Raw genomic sequence first — 6614 nt, forward strand, 5'->3', positions numbered from 1 at the left:
GTGGATGGAGTCGGTTCCCCTGCATTTTGAGAACGCTCTTAATTGGCACACCCTGCCGTTCCCCGCCCCCCCCCCCCCCCCCGCTCTTATAGCATTCCCATAGTTTTGCACCTAGGCATGTGGTCTCACGGTCATCAGGTACGTGTTAGACGCCCTGCTGGAAGAGAGACTTCGGTTTTTTATACCTGCAGGACAATTTTATCGCGGCCTCTGCTGAAGCTCAGGACGACCCTTTCATGTTGCAACCTGCCCCCGCCGGTAGGTCTTGTGATGGCAGTGTGTCATGCGGCTGCTGCCCGATATAGGGCCAACAATCTCGAGCAGTTGGACCTTGTGCCACCCGTCTCCCCTTTGTTACGAAGGTTGTCTGTCGATAGCGTCGCGTCCTGACCAGAGCCGCAGGGAGGCGCCTAGTCAGGATTGTCCTCAGGCTGGAGAGCAGTGTATTATAAGTGTCGGCATCGCCCCGGCAATAACCACTTCTTCACTGTAGGCGGCCACGCCAGCCGACACTGCTCTCACGCATCCCAGAAGTTCGGCGCCCTTCTGTACCATTGCATGCAAACCACTGTTGCCAAACATACGGTTGGGAACGTTCTGCAGCCTTCGATTCATGGATCTCATTTGCGTGGGTTTTCGTATGGCGGCCCTGTGGGCCTGCGGAAAAATGACTCCGTATGTGGGAACGCTTGAGGGGTGGTGGCAGGGCAAGACCAACAAGCTATGCTTGTGCTCAATTCCAGTTGGAGTCGCTGCCTCCGCTTACAGGCCCCTCAGTCCTGTCGATGTGCGGTAGTCTGTTCAGTCCCGGCTGGCAGCAAATGGAGTCAGCGGCAGCTGGGCCGCTGCATGGGGTTGTCGCATCTTTATTTCACGGAAATATCGCCGTTTGGTTTTATTCTATACCAGGAATCTGCCTGATTAAGTTTGAGCCTGGTCAAAGCGGCGGTTTTCTTGGGAGTTTTTCCTGGCAATTTTTGGAAGGTCACCCTGTGAGGTTATTTCCAACTGTAGCCACAGTCACGCATGCTTATTCCCTACAGCTTTAGTACGTCTCGCAGGAACGTAATGAGGGGCGGCAAAATCCAGGACAAAAATTCCCGGCAAAACAAACCTTAAAAACATTCTGGGGTCACAACTTATAGGATCATCACTCATCAGCAGCTCAGTATGCAAGGCGTGCCTTTGTCACTGGTTCCACTGACCCGCGTACTGATGCGTACAGCCTATGTACACACCAAGCTCGTGATGATCTGCTCATTTGAGACCATCAAACAGTCTAAAAGTAAGGTTCACGTGACTTCTCTCAGGATGTCCCATCTTTTGCGAGTCTCGGCACATATCTCTCAAGCTGGGTTCGAAAATACTCAAAGCTCATGTCACTCTGTTATCAAACAACATACTCGTCTCATGACCTGACACACACCCCCCACCTGGTTTCTCGCTCGGGCCGACCTCACCACGGGTCATACCGCGCTGACCTCACCCGGTCCCACCAATCATCGCGCTCCACGTATTCGCGTGATGATTGGTTCAGCCAGGTGATAGTTGCCTTTCACCTCATCAGAGGCCTTCTCCGGTCGCTCCGGGCCAACTCGCGGGACGAGGCATCGCTGGGCACAGGTCAACTGAATCCCGCAAAGTCACAACGTTAACACCCAACAGAGCGATGCAGCGCTTAAACAGTGCGGGACATGCACGCTCAGTGTTGTGGCATCACAGACATACGATGGCACGCGGTTCCAGCAAACTGCAGCTCGATGCGAAAACGCCCACTGAGTGGCAGTCAGTCGGTGTGTGCAGCAGGAGCGAACCACCTCTGTCCGAGGTGCACGTTTCACGGGCGGAAACAGAGGCGCGTGGCACAAAAAGCGCGCGGGCCTCGTGAGGCGCACCTACCTCTTTCAGCGCCCTTAACACTTTGATCCCGCCGCGGTGCGCCACTTTGACCTCGATCCTCGGTCACCCAAGGAAACTTACAGCTGTGGTGCTTTTTAGAGCCAGTAATTACTCTAGCAGCACAGTTGATTACTTGTTTAATGTTATGTGGTTGACTCTTGGTCGCCCCACCCCACACGCACAGGCAGTACGTGATATGAGGGGACACTTACACATGAATGATGAGTTTAAGAAGATCTGAAACGAATTAATCACGGCATTTGTACAGAGAAGTGAGGATGTTATTGCATTTTTTCACGACACTTGAGACAGCCCATGACAGATCGGAGCCAACTTTGACGCCGAAAATTTTGATGATCATAGACTGTGAACATCATGATTTATCTACATTTTGCATCGTGGAAATTGTGAACGCCTCCTGCATCATCAGATCCAGTGTTTGATCTGATGATACGACCACCATTGCGTCTGGGTCCCCTATGATATAAGGACCCTGTCAGCTGTAATTCATACCTAAATATCTTCACAGCCACTCGCTAGCCTGAGGTCTGACGCTCTGTAAAACAGGAGCCATCCTCTGGGTCGTGTCTTTTTGGGTCGTGTTACATGAAAGCAAGGCCCAGAGGTTATGGTCCTGACGTACCGGGTTTGACCCCTTGCCAACGCACCGGCTTTCACTAGTTCGTCGTATTCACCGCCATCTGAACTGGAGATGCGGTAGTCTCCAACAACAGAGCTGAATACAGTGCTCGTTGTTATTGTCGACAACCCAAACTTCCCCCTCCCACCACCACAAAGGTGTTTTTTATGAGTGTAGTCTTCTCTAGCTTTAGCGGCTGTCGTTTCTGCTTTTATCACATCATTATTTTTGTATTCAGCGTTCTTGAAGCTCTGGCCATCAAACGATGACCTAATCACTGTAAGTTTGTGTGATGTTTTATCTCTCTCCTTAATTTTTGCCACATTCCAGCAACAAAATGGGTAAGCAAGCCAAGAATGGCACTGTCGTGGGGCATGTTCAGCATTGAGGACGAGCCGGACGACCGCAGTCCTGCCCTTACGCAGATCAATGTTTGATGAGCAGCGCGACTCGGAGGCACGGTTTCGCTCCGTTTGGACTAAGAGACGCTCATTGTCTCGTTTCCGTTTCCCGTTTCATTGTCTCGCACTTGACCTCAGGCGTGACGGCATAAAAAGGCATAGGTCATGATATGACCTAGGACCAGTGGGCTCCGCCCGGGGTGCCGGATTATGCACGGCGGCAGCCGAGTCTATCCGTTGGTGTACAACGCTTTGGGGGAGAACAGGACACAGCCTGTTCTCTTCCGACGTAGTGCACGCCAGGCCTTATGAGCTCTTGGTGGCGGGATGTTCGGAGCGGATAAAGGTCCCGCCATCGACGCTCATAGAGAGGGCGACAAGGGACCGCGTCGCCGGACAGGCCGGTCAGGCCGAGTCTCCAGAGCGCGCCGGCAGTGAAGATCGTAAGGCGTGAGCGCAAGTCATGCTAGGCGCTCGCCGTCTACCGACGGGCTCTACCGTCCTATCAGATGCACTGTCTGCATCCAGGCCTCTGAGGGACGCGCCGGGGGGCGGCGCTTTGCAAAGGTCACTCCTACAGGCAGGAGGCGAGGGCGCAGAAGCGCCGGAGTCGACGTCTCCGTGCTGGACGGGGTGCTGCCTGAGGCGCGTGCGCGGCAGCCGAAAGCTGCCAGCGGTGGGCGTGGCTGTAGGAATGGTGGGCCGCCCACCGTAGCCGAGACGCGTGGAGCGTCGTCCAAATAGAGAGCCGTCACCCTGGAGGTCAGGCGAGAAAACAAGTCGCCGTCCAGCTCCGGACAATAGATGTCGGCCCAGCAGCTGCATCGGTGCACAGCTGATAAATTAACTGATAAGTTTTAAATAGGGCCTAAGCGTGGCTTTATTTGGTGTGTGGAATGTGATAGACAAATTTAATTTAGCTTAACTCGAACTCGCACGGACGTGTCAATTGTAATGTTAACATGCTAGATAAACAGGGAGGGGGGGGGGTCCATGCTCAGGGTGAGTGTTGTCAGGTGCCGAATGCATGATGTCTGTGTGGATTAGTTAAGGGCGAGGGGCTTCCAGGGTTGTTATCCAGCGGGCCCTTGCCAATGTAATTTGCCGGTCTCGTGGGATCCCTTCCAAACTGGCTGTATCATCGCTGCATCTGGTCCCGTCTTTGCCCCATTTAAATATAATCATCAGCTAAAACGTGGAGGTAGGGTACCGTGGTTAGGGGCACACAGCCACGTACGAGGAGACAGCTGTTCCTTGTGGCTGACTGGACCTACCATCCCGCTAATGCCCTGGTGACCCGCTTCATCCTAACTCTGTGGCTTACAGGAGTGTGTGTTGATGTCGGGTGTACCGGAGTCATGACGCGCCGAGTCGTGCGCCGAGTGGAACATCATCTGGCTCGTATGCTGACCAATGGGCTGCTCAGTATAAATTCGCTCTTGTAGGGAGGCGTGACAGCGGCAGCCGACGCCGCACAAACATCCAGCGGCGGCCCGGCAGCGGTGCGGCGCACGCAACCTACCACAGAACACCGCCCTTCCCCCCCCCCCCGCAATATATGTTTCAAGAGGGGAATACTACAACTCCGGCCTTGGAGATGAATCGTCCTTTCGGCACAGCCCATAGTGATATATTATGGCTTTTTAGGATTTATTGTGAAAAATGGCAGGTTTGCAAATGTAGCTGCATCCAGTCAGCCACCGGTAAAGATTCCTTCGTGAAATGACACACTGTGAGCATGCTCGGCTCTTGCCACGACTTGACTTGGGTTGATGAAACGGCACGTAACTAGCACTCGAGGTAACTGGATGATATATCTCTGACGCCGTGCTCTGTGGACTTACAGCCAGCGGTGAAAAAGTGTCTTTTCTGTCACCGGCGAAATTTGAGCCGTCTAAGTTGTCACCTGGAGCCAAACCATTCAGCAATTATTGCAATACCACTCTAGTTGCAATCAACCACAAAAACAAAGACAAAGTAAATGAAATGCAGCATAGCCACCAAACATTTTCGTTTCGGGAGCTCATTTCCACCCAATTTTTATCCATTGTTCGTGTGAAAGGGTTCGTTAGTTTCCCGGAGGACCATTGACTTGGTTCGAAAACAGACGTTGGAAAGGAAGAGTCTCTGTTAGCCCAGGAGTTGCAAGGCAAAGGTGAGAGAGGGGTTGAAAGGGCGGCGTCGCACACTCCGAAGTCGTCGTCGTCGTCGTCGTAAACACGAACACGGCTCGCGTCGAGCCGCGCCGTCGGAGCCTGAACGTGGACTGCTCGGCAGGGACCGTGCGTCCTCGCCCGCGTGTCCCCATAAACCCACGTGGGTGTATGGGCTCCAGATGGTGGGGACCAATCGGCAGAGGGGCCGCTCACACCATCGCGGAGCCGCCGCCGCCGCGCCGGCAGCCACGGCCCGTTTGCTCGCTAACATCCATAATGTTTCATTATTCATAATTTTTGGATTTAGTCGCCTAAAACTAGTTGTGAGATACTATATCACAGCTCCCAACTGTGGAAACAAAGCGCGTCAAATCTGGGGAAAAGCTGATTTAAGTGCATTTTGGAGGCAGGCTCAGTCATTTTTTGCTCCACAGCTTCCTCCCCCCTCCCTCTCTCACCCCTAAGTATTTTGAAAAATTGGATCCCCGTAGTCCTACATTTACTAACAAAATGGTTCTACAAGAACCTGGAGACAATAGCACTTGGGTTTTGTGACGTCAACTTGCAATCAGCTGGAAGCGTTGGCGACCTTCACCATCTTTGCATAATCGTTACCGGTGCATAACTCGCCCTTCCTAGCATGATCCCACCTATTTAGAGTAAAACCCATGCGACAGTGGTATCAACAGATGCAAACAACATTTCTGAGCGCCCCTAATATCTTCATTTATGCAATATGATGAGAATTAAAAGCGTTTTATCTCACGCGTGTCCACCGATCAGTACGCTAACTCTGAGGTGCAACAGGCAATGTGAGAGACTACACCAGTGATGCTCTTCCTCTTACCTCAAAGCCGCTGTCCCTCTCAGCAGCAGGAAGCCCCGGATGAACCCTTGGTATGTGTCGCTCCAACGTCCCCCGTTTACCTCTGCAGCTACAACTCACGTATCCGCAGACTACAACCGTTCTTGACCAGGAGGGCGTTTTAACGCAATTACCTAAAAAAACGACGATCAGCTGCATTCGTCTGGTCAGCCAGGTCCTCACCACATGATCACAAGTAACAGCAGCCCACAGCCTCGCACTGAATCCATGCATTATCGACGCGAGCGAGCACTCGCGCCCATCTGTCTCATATGGCACGACGCTTTATCGTCGCAAGATGCTGCGGCCAGCTGCAAGTCTTACCCCTAGTACTAGGCCTAGTTATTTGGTATTTAATACTGTTTAGTATGTGAAGGGAATCTTGCCTGAAGAACATATATCAAAAGCACTAATCTGAGGGTCACTAGAAAAGCCCTGTGTCACCACTGATCTGTGACGTCAGCACTGATATGGTATAGTTCGCATCGTACTTCTGTCCCCGTGTTAAAAACCATCCTGATTATAACTAATATGTTTGGCAGTATTCTATGGCTCAACTTCCTCATATAGCAAAACGTCAACGTTTTGACATGTGTTCTATACATACTCACGCCGCAGGCGTCAGCGAGCACAGACTAATACTAAGTTTTGAG

The 6614-nt window shown here is 52.3% G+C and overlaps 1 protein-coding gene across 2 annotated transcripts in view; it reads left to right on the forward strand.

Annotated features, from left to right (window-relative positions):
- The window catches only part of LOC119090399 (plectin), a 79056-nt gene that overhangs the window by 29095 nt on the left and 43347 nt on the right, over positions 1–6614 (forward strand). The window lies entirely within an intron of this gene.

This window comes from Pollicipes pollicipes, unplaced genomic scaffold (genome assembly GCF_011947565.3).
Source record: "Pollicipes pollicipes isolate AB1234 unplaced genomic scaffold, Ppol_2.1 Scaffold_1600;HRSCAF=1878_pilon_pilon_pilon, whole genome shotgun sequence".
NCBI lineage: Eukaryota > Metazoa > Arthropoda > Thecostraca > Pollicipedomorpha > Pollicipedidae > Pollicipes > Pollicipes pollicipes.